Below are 18953 nucleotides of genomic sequence, written 5' to 3'. Positions count from 1 at the left end.
GGTGTTGGAAATGGACCAGGTAAATTTGAGAGCAGGGTGGAAGTTGGAGGAAAATTTGATGAAGTCAACAAGCTCAGCATGGATGCAGGAAGCAGCACCAATGCAGTCGTTGATGTAACATAGGAAGAGTGGGGGATGGGCACCAGTGTAGTTTTGGAATATGGACTAAGATAGCATCAGCTGCCTTTAGAGAAAATCCAGAGGAGGCTGACAAGAATTATCTTGGGAACGAAAAGATTATTGTAAGAAGAGTGATTGATGGCTCTGGGCTTATACTCACTGGGGTTTCGAAGAATGCAGGAAATCTCATTGAAACCTATTGAATATTGAAAGGCCTAGATAGCATGGATATGGTGAGGATGTTTCCTATAGTGGGGGAGTCTAGGACCAGAGGGCACAGCCTCAGAATAGACACACGTACCTTTAGATCTGAGATGAAGAGGAATTTCTTTAGCCAGATGGTAGTGAAAATGTGGAATTCATTGTCACAGATGACAGTGGAGTCCAAGTCAATGGGTATATTTAAAGCGGGGTTTGATAGGATCTTAATTAGTAAGGGGGGGGTCAAAGATTACGGGGAGAGGGCAGGAGAATGGAGTAGAGTGGAATAATAATAAATCAGTCATGATGGAGTGGCAGAGCAGACTCGATGGGCCGAATGGTCTAATTCTGCTCCAATGGCTTATGTTATGGTTTATGGTATAAGTGATTTGAATACTTTGTGCATGTTATATAACTCTATCATGCAGGAGGAGGTTCAGGTGATCTCAGGATCCCAATACAGAATTTCATGCTGCATTTTCAGGGGAAAATTGTTTGCTGTTACCTTCTGGAGGAAATTAGTAATTGGTTTATTATTGTGACATCTCCTGACACACAGAAAATTAAGTATATCAGTGTTGTACAAAGGGGAAATCAGTAACTATATAGTGTTACAGTTACAGAGAGTGCATTACAGGAACACAATGAGGTAGATTGAGAGGTCAAGATTTCATATTTATCATACAATACATCTGTTCAAGAGCCTTTTAACAGTGGGATAGAAGCTGTCCTGAAGCCTGGTGGTACATGTTTTCAGGTTTTGTATCTTTTGGCCAATGGGAGGAGTCTGCCTTTACTGAGGCAGTGAGAAGTGTGGACAAAGTCCATGAAAGGGAAGATGGTTTTGTGATGGGCTAAACTCTGTCGACACTACGCAATTTCTTGCGAACTTGGGCAAAGCAGTTGCCATAACAGGCTGTGGTGCATCAATAAATATTGGCGAGGGTCAACAAGGAAGTACTGAATCTCCTTAGCTGTTTGGGAAAGCAGAGGTGCTGGTGTGCTTTCTTGGTAATTGCGTCTAGATGGCTAGAACAGGTCAGGGTGGGAGTGAGGTTTACAAATAGGGACTTGAAGCTCTCAACCATCTCTATCTCAGCTCCATTGATATAAACTGGGGACTATGCTCTGCCCTGCTTTCTAAGCCAATGACTAGCTCTTTTGTTTTGGAGGAACATTGAGGATACAATCTTGTGGGGTGTTGAGAATAATTGTGCCAGAAGTGTTGCTGCCTAACATTACTGATACCAGTCTGTTGGTCAGGAAGTCCAGCATCCAGTTGTTCAAAGAAGTAGTGAGTCCCAGGTCTAGGAGTCTGGAGATGATTTTTTTTTTTGAATTTATGGTCTTGAGGATAGACTTATGGTCATTTAATAAGAGTGGATCTATCGTCAAAGTGTAAAAATTATTATCAAATAATTATCAAAGTGGATCTATTGGTCATTACGCCTGATTTTGGAAACCGTTTAAGAAAGGTATGGGGAAATGATTTTTTATTGGATGATTCATTCACATGAAAAGTTTACCATCTCCTAGGGAACCCTTTCATTTAGGCCTGTAGGATGCATTACTTCTCACCTAGAATTTATTCCTTTTTTACTCATCCCATCTACAGCTACAACAGCTTGGACACTCTCTGCTCTTTTAACAGTTCCAGTTTGCTGGTCCATCTGACTAATTTTCATCTTGGACATACAATACAGCTATAACCATCTATAGTTTACTAGGAAAGGCTTGGGCCTGAACAGTGGCCCAATCATTAACCCTCCATCACAACCCTGTTTCGTCTGAATGATCTTGCTCGTGCATTTCCTTTAATTCTTCTCACTTCCAAGAAATGGAAGTCCGTATGTCCTCAGGGCAGGCAACAGCTATGGAAAGAGAAATATGAGTTAATATTCCTGGTTGATGAACTTCTCGCTAGATCTGAGGAAAGTTAATCAAACAAGTTGTGAAAGAAAAATGTGGGGAAGCAGAGAGAAAGAAAGGGAAGGCCTTTTATAGACTAGATTGTAAAAGCACAGTACAAGCCCTTTGACCCATGATCTTCAGCCAACTTTTGACCTAACCTAGGATCAATGTAACACTTCACTCTTAAAGAATCCTCCATTTTTCTATCGTTCATATCCCTATCTAAGAGATTCTATATATATACATAAATGACTCTCAAGGTAGGATATGGTGACATATGCTCAGGTTGAGAGTAAATTTACTTTGAGCATTGGACTATGATATTGGCCACTCACCCATCCTCTGAGATAGAGACAGAAGGAAAAATGAGTACTGAGGTGAGTCGGTAGAAAATGAAAACTGGGTAAATGCTACTTCTGAGCTCTATACTTTTGCAGGCAGCAACATCAGTGGTGACATATTTTGCAGGTTCTGTTGATTTCCATATTTTTGAATTCTTAATGCATGCATATTATCCGTACTGAGAAGTAAAGGGTACCCTTTGATAATATTAAACCACAGTGAAAAGCCAAGTTGGTGCTGACTCTTTGAAGAAGCTTTTACTTTAGTCACAATAAAATAAAAATCAACTGTATCTGTTGTAAATCTGAAATAAAAGCAGAACGTACAAAAAAAATCAGGTCAGGTGACATCTGGGGAAAGACAACTCATCAAGGAGTGTGATGAAGGATTGGAAACACAAAAGTTTGACATTTTCTCTTGACAGGTGCTGTCTGTTTGCTGAGATTTTCCCCCAGTGTTTTCTGTTTGCATTCCCGTTGTTTAGTTACGCGCAGGGTTTGATTTTTGGCCTCACTGCCAATTTAATTCATTTGTTCCACTTGCTGCAAAGGGCCACAAGAGGGGGTAAGGTTTCTTTCATTGTGCCAAAATCTGTAGGCAACCAGAACATTAGAGAACTTTTGTAATTTGTTCAAAAAGTTCACAGGTTCAAAGGTTAATTTATTATAAAAGTATGTATGCAGTATACAGTTCTATGATTTGACTTCTGTGATAGGCATGAAACAAAGAAAATCATGGAAGTCATTCAAAGAAAAACATCAACTCCCCCGCCCCGGACCAAACAAACTTATGATTTTTTTCGTATTTATTCATTTAGGGGATGTGGGTATCCCCAGCTAAGCCAGCATTTATTGCCCCTCCCTAGTTGCCCTTAAAAAGGTCATGATGAGCTGCCTTCTTGAACCGCTGCAGTCCCTGAGTTGTAGGTACATTCACAGTGCTGATAGGGAGGGAATTCCATGACTTTGACCCAGCGACACTGAAGGAATGGCGATATGTTTCTAGATGGTGAGTGTCTTGGAGGTGGGCAATTTCCAAGTGTGCTGTTCCCAGGTACCTGCTGTTCTTATCCTTCAAGATGCTAGTGGTTGTGGGTCTGGAAGGTGCTGCCTTAAGGACTGTGGTGTGTTGTTGCAGTGCATCTTGCAGACAGGACTCACTGTTGCAACTGTTTGTCGATGGTGGAGGGATTGGATGCTTGTGGAAGACGTACCAAGATGTAGTCTGCCCTGTACTGGATGGTGTCAAGCTTCCTGAGTGTTGATGGAGTTGCACTCATCCAGGCGAGTGGCGAGTATTCCATTATACTCCTGACCTGAGCCTTGTAGATGGTGGACAGGCTTTGGGGAGTCAGGAGGTGAGTTAAACGCCACAGGACTCTTAGCCTTTGACCTGCTCTGGTAGCCATGTGTTTATATGGCTAGACCAGTTCAATTTCCTGTCAATGGTAACCCCCAGGATATTGATAGTAGAGCATTCAGTGATGGTGATACCACTGAATGTGAAGGGACGATGGTTCGAGCCTCTCTTGTTGGAAATGGTCATTAGCTGGCACTTGAGTGGCTTGAATGTTACTTGCCACTTGTCAGCAGGATATTGTCCAGGTCCTGCTGTCTTTGGGTATGAACTGCTTCACTGTCTGAGGAGTCACGAATGGTGCAAAGCATTGTGCAGTCATCTGCGAACTTCCCCACTTCTGAACTTATGGTGGACGGAAGGTCATTGATGAAGCAGCTGAAGATGGTTGGTGCGAGGACTCTTCCCTGAGGAACTCCTGCAGTGATATCCTGAGGATCAGATGATTGACCTCCAACCACCAGAACTATCTTCCTTTGTCTCATGTAAGATTTCAACCAGTGGAGGGTTTCCCCCTAATTCCCATTGACTCCATTTTAGCTAGGGCTCCTTGATGCCATACCCGGTTAAATGATGCCTTGATGTCGAGGGCTATCATTCTCGCTTCACCTCTGGTATCTAGGTCTTTGTTCCATGCTTGGACTAAGGATGTGAAGAGATCAGGAGCTGAGTGGCCTTGACGGAGCCCGAACTGGGCATCGGTAGGCAGGTTATGCCAAGTAGGTGCTGCATGATTGCACTGTTGATGACACCATCCGTTACTTTGCTGGCGATTAAGAATAGGTTGATAAGGAGGTAATTGGCTGGGTTGGACTTGTTTTGTTTCTTGTGCGCAGGACATACCTGGGTAATTTTCCATATTGCCGGCTAGATGCAGCAAATTAAATCCTGCAACAGCAACCACAGTTTCAAATCAACCCCCCACCCCCAGGCAGAAAAACAAATCGGGGAACTGTGAGAACATCAAACCCCAATCCCCCTGCACAAAATTGTGCCAAATGAATTCGTGCAAACGGCGAGAGGAAAGAATGACAAAAACACAGAATATGAGACATAAAGCTGAAGAGCGTCCAGTCCAATCCACTAATTGCAGAACTTCAGTAGCATCCTCTGTCATCCCTGAGGTAGAGGGCAACCACTCGAGCACAGAGGCAGAATAGCGAGGGAGATAGGTCATCACACACAGACATCTTATCCAGCAGCATCGAGCAATAGGCTGTCACTCGCCTTATCAAGCAGCAGCGAGCGGCACTGAACACTTGCTCACCTCTCACATTCACCTCGACTTTTCAATCCTCCTCGACACTTTAGTCACCGATTAATGGATGTTTTAAACAGTGAAATGGAGTGAATCATTGGCTCACACCCCATCTCTAAGCTGTGCCTCCAGGGCACTCGCGCTTGTCTTCTGGTATGTTCTCTGAGAGAGCAGAGCGCTAAATCACTCAGTCGATCTCTAAATTGTATACCTCAGCCTCTAGAATTTCCAGAAGCACACTTTAAAATTAAAAAAAGACGTGCAAGAAGTTAAATAAACAGTTTCATGAACCAATGGAAAAGATGTCTCCTGAGGAATCGTTGTTCGCTGGTGCCATCTTGACCGGAAGTTGCAGACCAATTTAACTTCTGGATTCTTAGTAGCTGGTGAAAGTGTGAGAAGTGTGTATTGTGGGGAAATATGATATCTGAGTTACATTGTTACGTGTGATATCTATTTTGTGGGTGCACTGTGGTCCAGAGAAACTTTGTTTTGTTTGGTAGTACAGTCAGATGGCAATGAACTTGAGCAACACACAGAAAATGCTGGAGGACAGCAAACACAGCAGGACCGCAGGAAAAAAGATGAGCGGTAGATTTAAAAATGTGAAGTGATTGGCGAGAGAGATACAGGGCTGGAGAAGGGGGAGTCTGATGGGAGAGGACAGAAGGCCATGGAAGAAAGAACAGGGGGGAGGAGCACCAGGAGGTGACGAGGGGCAGGCAAGGAGTTAAGGTGAGAGAATGAAAATGGAACGGGGAATGGTGAAGGGGGTGAGGGTGGGGGGCACTACCAGAAGTTGGAGAAATTGATGTTCATGCCATCAGCTTGGAGGCTTTTCAGAAGGAATATAAGGTGTTGTTCCTCCAACCGGACTGTGCCCTCTTCGCGACAGTAGAGGAGGCCATCAATTGACATATCAGAATGGGAATGGGAAGTAGAATTAAAACTAGGAAGTCCCACTTCTTCTGGTGGACTGAGTGTAGGTGCTCAGTGAAACAATCTCCCAATCTGCAAAGGGTCTCACCGATACACAGGAGGCCACACTGAGAGCACGAGACAGAGTATATGACCCCAACAGACTCATAAGCCAAGTGTCACCTCACCCTTGTCTTTCTTCCATGGCCTTCTATCCTCACCTATCAGACTTCTTCTCCAGCCCTGTATCTCTTTCACCAATTAACTTCCCAGCTCTTTACTTCATCCCTCGCCCTCCTAGGTTCACTAATCCCCCTGTGCTTCTGTCTGCCCTCCCACACCTTTTAAATCTACTCCTCATCTTTTTTTTTCTCCAGTCCTGCCGAAGGGTCTTAGCCTGAAATGTCGACTGTAGTTTTTTCCATAGATACTGCCTGGCCTGCTGAATTCTGCCAGCATTTTGTGTGTGTTGCTTAGATTTCCAGCATCTGTAGGTTTTCTCTTGTTTGTGACAATAAATTTGAACTTGAACTTGAAGCAGGCTGTTTTACAGAAAGACTTAGACAGATTATGAGAATGGTCAAAGAAGTGGCAGATGGAATATAATGTAGGAAAGTGTATGGTCATGCACTTTGGAAAAAGGAATAAAGCATAGGCTGTTTTATAAACAAGGAGCAAATTCAGAAATCAGAGGGGCAAAGGGACTTGAGAGTCCTTGTGCAGAATTCCCCAAAGGTGAACTTGTTGGTTGAGTTGGTGGTAAGGAAGAAAAATGTGATGTTCCCATTCATTTTGAGAGGGCTAGAATATAAAAGCAAGGTTTAATGCCTCAGCTTTATAAGGCATTACTCAATCTGCACTTGGAGTATTGTGAGTAGTTTTGGGCTCTTATCTAAGAAAGGCTCTGCTGCCATTAGAGAAAATCCAGAGAAGAATTATCCTGGGAATGACAGGATTAATGCAAGAAGAGCGTTCGATGGCTCTGGGCTTATACTCACAGGGGTTGAGAACAATGTGGGACATCTCATTGATACCTATTGAATATTGAAAGGCCTAGATAGAGTGAATTTGGTGAGGATGTTTCCTATAGTGGGGGAGTCTAGGACCAGAGGGCACGCCTCAGAATAGACGCACGTACCTTTAGATCTGAGATGAAGAGGAATTTCTTTAGCCAGATAGTAGTGAAAATGTGGAATTCATTGTCACAGATGACAGTGGAGTCCAAGTCATTGAGTATATTTAAAGCGGGGTTTGATAGGATCTTAATTAGTAAGGGGGGGGGGGGTCAAAGATTACGGGGAGAGGGCAGGAGAATGGTGTAGAGAGGAATAATAAATCAGTCATGATGGAGTGGCAGAGTAGACTCGATGGGCTGAATGGTCTAATTCTGCTCCAATGGCTTATGTTTATATGGTTTATGGTATAAGTGTGTACAGTGTACTGTGTATGTTAATCAAAATGGCTTCTTTGGTTTGCTAGAGTAGGAATGCTTTTATGTTTGATAAGTGTTTTCTCTCGCAGTTGTTTAGCTTTGGACTTGCTGATATGGGGATTGTATTCATTTGTTAACCAATGGGGAATGTTATTTTGTCTTGTGAGTCTGGGAGCTTGGGGGTTTCATGGTCTTTTCAGGGGAGTCGGGAAGGAGACGCCGAGGACGGAGGACGTGCGCTGCCCTGCTTGGTTGACCACCGGGGGTGGTCCCAGGTGCGAGGACGTGGAGGTCGGAGGAAAGTGACGAGGGGTGGAATGGTTCGATGGTTGAGCTCCAATGATGTGCACTGAACTGACTGAACTTTGATAAGTTGGCACCTTTTACTTTATTTTCTTTTCCTTCATATATACTGTATTGCATAGTACTCTTTTAGTTTTAGTAAAATCTTTAAAGTGTATTCCATAACGGTATCTGGTGTGAGTTTGATATGGTGTGTGTACGCGTGGCATAAACTTGATTCTCACAGCACCTGTGTGTACGGGGAGGTGGGGTTGGTGAGTGGCTGGATCTCCTTTTCCCCTAGACATATACCAGCCTGTTGGGTAAGTGTTACAAGTGATTTGAATATTTTGCACAAGATGTATAGCTCTATCATGCAGGAGGAGGTTCAGGTGATCATAGGATTCCAACACGGGAAGGAGGCCATTTCATGCTGCACTTGCAGGGGAAGGTCCACTGTTTGCTGTTACCTTCTGGACAGATGTGCTTGGTGGTGGGACGCGTAGGGAGCGATCCCTGCTGAAAGCAGAAAGAGTGGGGTGGGAAAGGTGTACTTATTAGTGGGAAAGCACATCTTTCCCTCCCCCCTTCTGCTTTCCGCAGGGATTGCACCTAGAAGACTCCCTTGTCCACTCGTCCCCCCCCATCCCTTCCCACCGATCTCCCTCCAGGCATTTATCCTTGTAAGCGGAACAAGTGCAACACCTGCCCTTACACTTCCTCCCTCACCACCATTCAGGGCCCCAGGCAGTCCTTCCAGGTGAGGCGACACTTCACCTGTGAGTCAGCTGGAGTGGTATACTGCGTCCGGTGCTCCCGGTGTGGTCTTTTATATATTGGTGAGACCCAACGCAGACTGGAAGAACATTTTGCTGAACACCTACACTCGGTCCACCAGAGAAAACAGGATCTCCCAGTGGCCACACATTTTAATTCCACGTCCCATTCCCATACTGATATGTCTATCCATGGCCTCCTCTACTGTCAAGATGAATCCACACTCAGGTTGCAGGAACAACACCTTATATTCCAGCGGGGTAGCCTCCAACCTGATGGCATGAACATTGATTTCTCTAACTTCCATTAATGCCCCTCCTCCCCTTCTTACCCCATCCCTTATTTATTTATTTCTTTATTATTTCCTCCCCCTTTTCTCTCTCTTTTTTTTCTCTCTCTTCTGCCCCTCTCACAATCACTCCTTGCCTGTTTTCCATCTCCCTCTGGTGCTCCCCTCCCCCTTTCGTTCTCCCTAGGCCTCCTGTCCCATGACCCTTTCATTTCTCCAGCTGTGTATCCCTTTTTCAATCAACTTTCCAGCTCTCAGCTTCATCCCTCCCCCTCCTGTCTTCTCTTATCATTTCAGATCTCCCCTTCCCCCTCCCACTTTCAAATCTCTAACTATCTTTTCTTTAGTTAGTCCTGATGAATGGATTCAGCCCGAAATGTCGACTGTATTTCTTCCTATAGGTGCTGCCTGGCCTGTTGCATTCCATCAGCATTTTGTGTGTGTTAATATTGCTGGTTGATGAACTTCTTGCTAGATCTGAGAAATGTTAATCAAACAAGTTGCGAAGGAAAAATGTGGAGAAACAGAGAGAAGCAAAGGGAAGGGCTTTGACAGAGTGGAGACTAGATTTTAACAGCACAGTACAGGCCTTTTGACCCATGATGCTCAGCCAACTTTTGACCTAACCTAGGATCAATGTAACACTTCACTCTTACAGAATCCTCCATTTTTCTATCGTTCATATCCCTATCTAAGAGATTCTATAAGCTCCTAATGTATCTGTATCTAACACCTGCCCTGGCTACCCACTCTATCTCCTTGTACATGTCTATCAAGTCACCCCCTCATCCTCCTTCACTCCTAGGAGAGGAGAGAGTAAATGACACAAGTGGTGATATCAGCTGGAAGAAAGGATAAAGATCTACATGGAGAAGTGTAAAGTAAACATGAGTGTGAGAAAAAAATAACTGACTGGAGGAAAGGGGAGGTTCAGAGTAATTAACAGGAGGTATCAAATTCAATATTGTATTCCAAAGGCTGTCAGCTGCAAATTTGGAAGAAGAGACATTGTTCCTTAAGCTTATGTTGAACTTCTTGGAATCTTGCAGGACATGACGGAAAAAGCAGTATTGTTTGGAGAATTAAAGAATTAGGTAGCTAACCTGGTGAACTAAATGGTGCTATCCTGCAAAATTGATGCCATCTCTGTGTCCATTTTCCTCTGTGGTGAAGAGACTCCATTCTGAACTGTCAATTGAAAGGAAATAAAATTATTACATCATTGCTTCATCTGACAGGTGGGAAGAGAGATGGTTAAGGGGCTTCTATTTCATCCCACCCAGCTGCGTTGTGGTGACAAGGATAAACAGGAGATGGGACCAGATCACCACAAAGAAAAAAAGTGTCTTTGAAATGCTGAAAAAGTGAAAGCAAGGGTTGATGTGAATGGTGACTGTATCTACTGGTAGTGGAGAATAACATTAAATATGGTGATAGGTGGACAGAAGATGCAAAACGGAATCCAATCCCTGTTCAGGCTTAGAACTGGTGCAGGAAATTGAACAGACGCAGCTGAGAGCCTTGTGAACAGTGGTGGATGGTGTCATCTTCAGAAAAGTTTCAATGGAGATAGAGAAACTGGGAGAGTGGAGTGGGTTTTAAACAGCAACCTGGATGTGAGGCAGAACAGCCACGACAGCTGTGGGAATCCGTGGGCCTGTAAGACTTTCTTTCAAGTACTCTACAACTCATGTTCTTCATACTTGTTTATTTCTTTATGTATTTATTATTTGCACACTTTGTCTTCTTTTGGATGTTTGCCAGTCTTTGTTATGTATAGATTTTCATAAATTCTACTGTATTAATTTTCCTGTACATAAATGACTCTCAAGGTAGGATATGGTGACATATGCTCAGGTTGAGAGTAAATTTACTTTGAGCATTGGACTATGATATTGGCCACTCACCCGTCCTCTGAGATAGAGACAGAAGGAAAAATGAGTACTGAGGTGAGTCGGTAGAAAATGAAAACTGGGTAAATGCTACTTCTGAGCTCTATACTTTTGCAGGCAGCAACATCAGTGGTGACACATTTTGCAGGTTCTGTTGATTTCCATATTTTTGAATTCTTAATGCATGCATATTATCTGTACTGAGAAGTAAAGGGTACCCTTTGATAATATTAAACCACAGTGAAAAGCCAAGTTGGTGCTGACTCTTTGAAGAAGCTTTTACTTTAGTCACAATAAAATAAAAATCAACTGTATCTGTTGTAAATCTGAAATAAAAGCAGAACGTACAAAAAAAAATCAGGTCAGGTGACATCTGGGGAAAGACAACTCATCAAGGAGTGTGATGAAGGATTGGAAACACAAAAGTTTGACATTTTCTCTTGACAGGTGCTGTCTGTTTGCTGAGATTTTCCCCCAGTGTTTTCTGTTTGCATTCCCGTTGTTTAGTTACGCGCAGGGTTTGATTTTTGGCCTCACTGCCAATTTAATTCATTTGTTCCACTTGCTGCAAAGGGCCACAAGAGGGGGTAAGGTTTCTTTCATTGTGCCAAAATCTGTAGGCAACCAGAACATATGAGAACTTTTGCAATTTGTTCAAAAAGTTCACAGGTTCAAAGGTTAATTTATTATAAAAGTATGTATGCAGTATACAGTTCTATGATTTGTCTTCTGCCAATAGCCATGAAACAAAGAAAACCATGGAAGACATTCAGAGAAATACAGCAACCCCCCCACCCCCGGACCAAACAAACTTACAATTTTTTGTGTTTATTCATTTATAGGATATGGGTATCACCAGTGAAACCAGCATTTATTGCCCCTCCCTAGTTGCCCTTGAGAAGGTGGTGCCTTCTTGAACTGCTCTAGTTCCTGAGGTGAAGATGCACACAGTGCTGATAGGGAGGGAATTCCATGACTTTGACCCAGCAACAATGAAGGAATGGCGATATGTTTCCAAGTCAAGATGGTGAGTGACTTGGAGAGGGATTTCCAAGTATTGCTGTTCTTATCCTTCAAGATGCTGGTGGTTGTGGGTCTGGAAGGTGCTGCCTTAAGGACTGTGGAGTGTTGTTGCAGTGCATCTTGTAGACAGAACTCACTGTTGCAACTGTTTGTCGATGGTGGGGGGATTGGATGCTTGTGGAAGACGTAGTCTGCCCTGTACTGGATGGTGTCAAGCTTCCTGAGTGTTGATGGAGTTGCACTCATCCAGGCGAGTGGCGAGTATTCCATTACACTCCTGACCTGAGCCTTGTAGATGGTGGACAGGCTTTGGGGAGTCAGGAGGTGAGTTAAACGCCACAGGACTCTTAGCCTTTGACCTGCTCTGGTAGCCATGTGTTTATATGGCTAGACCAGTTCAATTTCCTGTCAATGGTAACCCCCAGGATATTGATAGTAGAGCATTCAGTGATGGTGATACCACTGAATGTGAAGGGACGATGGTTCGAGCCTCTCTTGTTTGAGATGGTCATTACCTGGAACTTGAGTGGCTTGAATGTTACTTGCCACTTGTCAGCCCAATCCTGGATATTGTCCAGGTCCTGCTGTCTTTGGGTATGAACTGCTTCACTGTCTGAGGAGTCACGAATGTTGCAAAGCATTGTGCAGTCATCTGCGAACTTCCCCACTTCTGAACTTATGGTGGACGGAAGGTCATTGATGAAGCAGCTGAAGATGGTTGGTGCGAGGACTCTTCCCTGAGGAACTCCTGCAGTGATATCCTGAGGATCAGATGATTGACCTCCAACCACCAGAACTATCTTCCTTTGTCTCATGTAAGATTTCAACCAATGGAGGGTTTCCCCCTAATTCCCATTGACTCCATTTTAGCTAGGGCTCCTTGATGCCATACCCGGTTAAATGATGCCTTGATGTCGAGGGCTATCATTCTCGCTTCACCTCTGGTATCTAGGTCTTTGTTCCATGCTTGGACTAAGGATGTGAAGAGATCAGGATCTGAGTGGCCTTGACGGAGCCCGAACTGGGCATCGGTAGGCAGGTTATGCCAAGTAGGTGCTGCATGATTGCACTGTTGATGACACCATCCTTTACTTTGCTGGTGATTAAGAATAGGTTGATAAGGAGGTAATTGGCTGGGTTGGACTTGTTTTGTTTCTTGTGCACAGGACATACTTGGGTAAGTTTCCATATTGCCGGCTAGATGCAGCAAATTAAATCCTGCAACAGCAACCACAGTTTCAAATCAACCCCCCACCCCCAGGCAGAAAAACAAATCGGGGAACTGTGAGAACATCAAACCCCAACCCCCCTGCACAAAATTGTGCCAAATGAATTCGTGCAAACGGCGAGAGGAAAGAATGACAAAAACACAGAATATGAGACATAAAGCTGAAGAGCGTCCAGTCCAATCCACAAATTGCAGAACTTCAGTAGCATCCTCTGACATCCCTGAGGTAGAGGGCAACCACTCGAGCACAGAGGCAGAATAGCGAGGGAGATAGGTCATCACACACAGACATCTTATCCAGCAGCATCGAGCAATAAGCTGTCACTCACAGACGCCTTATCGAGCAGCAGCGAGCGGCACTGAACACTTGCTCACCTCTCACATTCACCTCGACTTTTCAATCTTCCTCGACACTTTAGTCACCGATTAATGGATGTTTTAAACAGTGAAATGGAGTGAATCATGGGCTCACACCCCATCTCTAAGCTGTGCCTCCAGGGCACTCACGCTTGTCTTCTGGTATGTTCTCTGAGAGAGCAGAGCACTAAATCACTCAGTCGATCTCTAAATTGTATACCTCAGCCTCTAGAATTTCCAGAAGCACACTTTAAGATAAAAAGAATGTGTGCAAGTAGATAAATAAACAGTTTCACAGACTATCTGAAAGACTTCTCCTGAGAAATTGTTGTTCTCTGGTGCCATCTTGACTGGAAGTTGCAGAGCTGGTGAAAGTGTGAGATGATAACTTGTATTGTGGGGAAATATGATATCTGAGGTAAAAAACTACCATCACCGAGGTAATCAAGGCCTGAGCAGCAATAGTGCTGGGAGTCTTGTCTGATAAATCTTTTGGAGTTTAGGACAGTGGATGTTGTCTATATTGAGATTTAGTAAGGTCTATGATAAGGTCCTGCATGGCAGCCTCATCTGGAAGTTTACACCGCTATAGATTCTGTGGGAGATCGCAATGTCAACTCACAATTAGGTCGAGTCAGTCAGTGGTGGTCAGTGCTATTATGTTTGCTGTTGTGTGCTGGGGCGGCAGGCTGAGGGCAGCAGACACCAACAGAATCAACAAACTCATTTGTAAGGCCAGTGATGTTGTGGGGGTGGAACTGGACTCTCTGACGGTGGTGTCTGAAAACAGGATGCTGTCCACGTTGCTTGCCATCTTGGACAATGTCTCCCATCCACTCCATAATGTACTGATTAGGCACAGGAGTACATTCAACCAGAGACTCATTCCACCGAGATGTAACACTGAGCGTCATAGGAAGTCATTCCTACCTGTGGCCATCAAACTTTACAACTCCTCCTTTGGAGTGTCAGACACCCTGAGCCAGTAGGCTGGTCCAGGACTTATTTACAGTTGGCATGATTAACTTATTAATATTTAATTATTTATGGTTTTATATTTCTATATTTCTACACTATTCTTGGTTGGTGTGGCTGTAACGAAACCCAATTTCCCTGGGGATCAATAAAGTATGTCTGTCTGGCTGATGCTAGGAAGCAGAGGGTGAAGGTTGATTATCTGGAGGGCTGTGACTAGTGGCTTGTTCCAGGATCAGCCTTGGGACCACTGTTTCTCATTATTCATGTCAGTTACTGGAAAGGGTACATAGCACAATCAGCAGGTTTGCTGAGGATAATAAATTAAGGTGTCTTGTTGATAGTGAAGCAGTTTTTACAATAGATTGAAAATGGATTTTGATCATAAACAGGAGATGCTGCAGATGTCAGAAATAAAGTCATAGAGTCTACAGCACAGGTACAGGTTCTTCATCACAACTAATCTGTGCGGAACTATTATTCTGCCTAGTCCTATTGACTATCACCCCTCCCATCCACGTACCTATCCCAACTTCCCTCAAATGTTGAAATCAAATCCACATCCATAACTCCCACACCCTCTGTGAAGAAATTTCCCCTCTTCTTCCCCTTAATCATTTTACTTTTCCCCCTTGACCTCTAGTTATAGTTTCACCCAACCTCAGTAGAAAAAGCCTGCTTGCACTTCCCCTTTCTATGCCTCGTAATTTTGTGTACCTGTATCAAATCTCCCTTTATTCTCCCACACTCCAGGGAACAGTGTCCTAACCTATTCAGCCTTTCCCTGTAACTCAGGTCCTCCGGTCCTGGCAACGTCCTTGGAAATTTTCCCTGCTCTTTCAATCTTATTCTATCTTTCCTGTAGGCGGGTGACCAAAACTGCACACGATACTCTGAATTAGGCCTCGTCAACGTCTTACGCAACTTTAACACAACATTCCAACCCTGTATTCAATACATGACTTATTCGGGCAATGTGCCTGAAGCTGTCTTTCTGATTCTATTTACCTGTGAGGCCACTTTCAAGGGACTATGGGCCTGTATTCCCAGACTTCTCCATTCTACCCCACTCTGCAGTGATATGTCAGATAAGGATGTGGGGGGGGGGGGGGAAGTAGAGGGAGTACAAGCTGACAGGTGATAGGTGAAACCAGATGAGGGGAAAGGTAGGTGGGTGAGGGGAGGAGGTCAAATCCTAGCTTCTTACTTCATTCCCGGTCCTCTAATCATTCTGCTTATTCCCCTTCTTATTCTGGCTTCTTCCCCATTCCTTTCTGTCCTGATGAAGGGTCTCACCCAAAATATTGATTGTTTATTCCCCTCCGTGGATTTCGATCAGTTAGGGAAATGGACTGAGAAATGGCAAACAAATTAAATTCTAGATAAGTGTGATGCAATGCACTTTGGACAGTCAAACCAGGATGGGAGCCAAGACAATGGACAGAGTGATTAAGAAGGTGTTTGGCACGCTGGGCTTCATCAGACAGGACATGGAGTTTCAGAGTAGGGACGTTATGTTTCCGATATATAAGTCATTGATGAGGCTGCATGGGAGTATTGTGTACAGGCTTGATCACACTGTTATTGGAAGGGCATTGTCAAGGTGGTCAGGGTGCAGAAGACATTTACTAAGACGCTGCCTGGACTACAGGGCCTGAATTATAGTGGGACACTAGTTCTTGACTCCCTGGCCAACAGGAGAATGAGGGGTGACTGCAGAGAAATGACTAAAATCATAAAATCATGAGGGGTATGTGGGTGGTCATCGTCTTTTCTCCAGGCTGCAGAGGGCATAGGTAAAAATATGAAGGAAAAGATTTTAAAAAGTCCTGAGAGTTCACTCCCTCAGCATTAAATAAGGTGGACTAAGAAATAAACAAGGGGATGATTCACAGAAGAGTGAGTGAATTAAATTGTTTACAGGCACAATAAAAATAAAAAAGGGCAGAAAAAGAGATTGCAAAAGTTGTAATTTTCTTCTTTAAAGCTTAACAATCTAAAAATATCTTTTTACAATCTATATATTCAATGATAGAGGATCAAAAAAAAGTCTTCCGATACTCGACATCTAAGGCAGAAACATAAAATGCCGGAAAACAGTCGTCAGTCAGGCAGCACCAGTGCTCCATTCACCCAGAAAAAGCAGGATCTCCCAGTAGCCACACGTTTTAATTCCACTTCCCATTCCCGTTCCAAAAAGTCCATCCATGGCCTCCTCTACTGTCGTGATAAGGCCATGCTCAGGTTAGAAGAACAAAACCTTATATTCAATCTGGGTAGCTACCAACCTGATGGCATTAACATCGATTTCTCAAACTTCCAGTAACTGCCCTTCTTTCACCATTCCCCTTCCCCTTTTACCTCTCACACTTGCTCTTTGCCTGCCCATCATTTCCCTCTGGTGTTCCTCTCCTGTTTTCTTTCTTCCAAGGCCTTCTGTCCTCTCCTACCAGATTCCCCTTCTCCAGCCCTATATCTCTTCCACTAAATCACCTTCCCAGCTCTTCACTCACCCCACATTATTTCAACACACATCACCTGGTGTTTCACTCCCCCTCCCGTTATCACCCATCACCGGGTGTTTCACTCCCCCTCCCATTATCCTCCATCACCTGGTGTTTCACACCCCCTCCCAGTATCACCCATCACCGGGTGTTTCACTCCCCCTCCCATTATCACCCATCACCTGGTGTTTCACTCCCCCTCCCATTATCACCCATCACCTGGTGTTTCACTCCCCCCTCCCATTATCACCCATCACCTGGTGTTTCACTCCCCCTCCCATTATCACCCATCACCTGGTGTTTCACTCCCCCTCCCATTATCACCCATCACCTGGTGTTTCACTCCTCCTCCCATTATCACCCATCACCTGGTGTTTCACTCCCCCTCCCAGTATCACCCATCACCTGGTGTTTCACTCCCCCTCCCAGTATCACCCATCACCTGGTGTTTCACTCCCCCTCCCAGTATCACCCATCACCTGGTGTTTCACTCCCCCTCCCAGTATCACCCATCACCTGGTGTTTCACTCCCCCTCCCAGTATCACCCATCACCTGGTGTTTCACTACCCCTCCCAGTATCACCCATCACCTGGTGTTTCACTCCCCCTCCCAGTATCACCCATCACCTGGTGTTTCACTCCCCCTCCCATTATCACCCATCACCAGGTGTTTCACTCCCCCTCCCATTATCACCCATCACCAGGTGTTTCACTCCCCCTCCCAGTATCACCCATCACCTGGTGTTTCACTCCCCCACCCAGTATCACCCATCACCTGGTGTTTCACTCCCCCTCCCAGTATCACCCATCACCTGGTGTTTCACTCCCCCTCCCATTATCACCCATCACCTGGTGTTTCACTCCCCCTCCCAGTATCACCCATCACCTGGTGTTTCACTCCCCCTCCCATTATCACCCATCACCAGGTGTTTCACTCCACCTCCCATTATCACCCATCACCTGGTGTTTCAGTCCCCCTCCCATTATCACCCATCACCTGGTGTTTCAGTCCCCCTCCCATTATCACCCATCACCAGGTGTTTCACTCCCCCTCCCAGTATCACCCATCACCTGGTGTTTCACTCCCCCTCCCATTATCACCCATCACCAGGTGTTTCACTCCCCCTCCCATTATCACCCATCACCTGGTGTTTCACTCCCCCTCCCAGTATCACCCATCACCTGGTGTTTCACTCCCCCTCCCAGTATCACCCATCACCTGGTGTTTCACTCCCCCTCCCATTATCACCCATCACCTGGTGTTTCACTCCCCCTCCCAGTATCACCCATCACCTGGTGTTTCACTCCCCCTCCCAGTATCACCCATCACCTGGTGTTTCACTCCCCCTCCCAGTATCACCCATCACCTGGTGTTTCACTCCCCCTCCCAGTATCACCCATCACCTGGTGTTTCACTCCCCCTCCCAGTATCACCCATCACCTGGTGTTTCACTCCCACTCCCAGTATCACCCATCACCTGGTGTTTCACTCCCCCTCCCAGTATCACCCATCACCTGGTGTTTCACTCCCCCTCCCAGTATCACCCATCACCTGGTGTTTCACTCCCCCTCCCATTATCACCCATCACCTGGTGTTTCACTCCCCCTCCCATTATCACCCATCACCAGGTGTTTCACTCCCCCCTCCCAGTATCACCCATCACCTGGTGTTTCACTCCCCCTCCCATTATCACCCATCACCTGGTGTTTCACTCCCCCTCCCATTATCACCCATCACCTGGTGTTTCACTCCCCCTCCCAGTATCACCCATCACCTGGTGTTTCACTCCCCCTCCCATTATCACCCATCACCTGGTGTTTCACTCCCCCTCCCATTATCACCCATCACCTGGTGTTTCACTCCCCCTCCCATTATCACCCATCACCTGGTGTTTCACTCCCCCTCCCATTATCACCAATCACCTGGTGTTTCACTCCCCCTCCCATTATCACCCATCACCTGGTGTTTCAGTCCCCCTCCCATTATCACCCATCACCTGGTGTTTCACTCCCCCTCCCAGTATCACCCATCACCTGGTGTTTCACTCCCCCTCCCATTATCGCCCATCACCTGGTGTTTCACTCCCC

The 18953-nt window shown here is 45.1% G+C and overlaps 1 long non-coding RNA gene across 1 annotated transcript; it reads right to left on the bottom strand.

Moving 5' to 3' along the window:
• Positions 1 to 820: 820 nt before the first annotated feature.
• On the bottom strand, positions 821 to 16977 carry LOC132396915 (uncharacterized). The gene is made up of 3 exons (XR_009513172.1): positions 15079 to 16977; positions 9990 to 10074; positions 821 to 2192 (listed from the first exon to the last, which is right to left on the bottom strand). It is a non-coding gene; the product is annotated as an uncharacterized LOC132396915 (long non-coding RNA).
• Between the last annotated feature and the right edge of the window lie 1976 nt (positions 16978 to 18953).

The sequence above is a fragment of the Hypanus sabinus genome, chromosome 1 (assembly GCF_030144855.1).
Source record: "Hypanus sabinus isolate sHypSab1 chromosome 1, sHypSab1.hap1, whole genome shotgun sequence".
In the NCBI taxonomy this organism is placed as follows: Eukaryota; Metazoa; Chordata; class Chondrichthyes; order Myliobatiformes; family Dasyatidae; genus Hypanus; species Hypanus sabinus.
The sequence above is the reverse complement of the archived record's forward strand: the minus strand, read 5'-3'. Positions and strand labels throughout refer to the sequence as shown.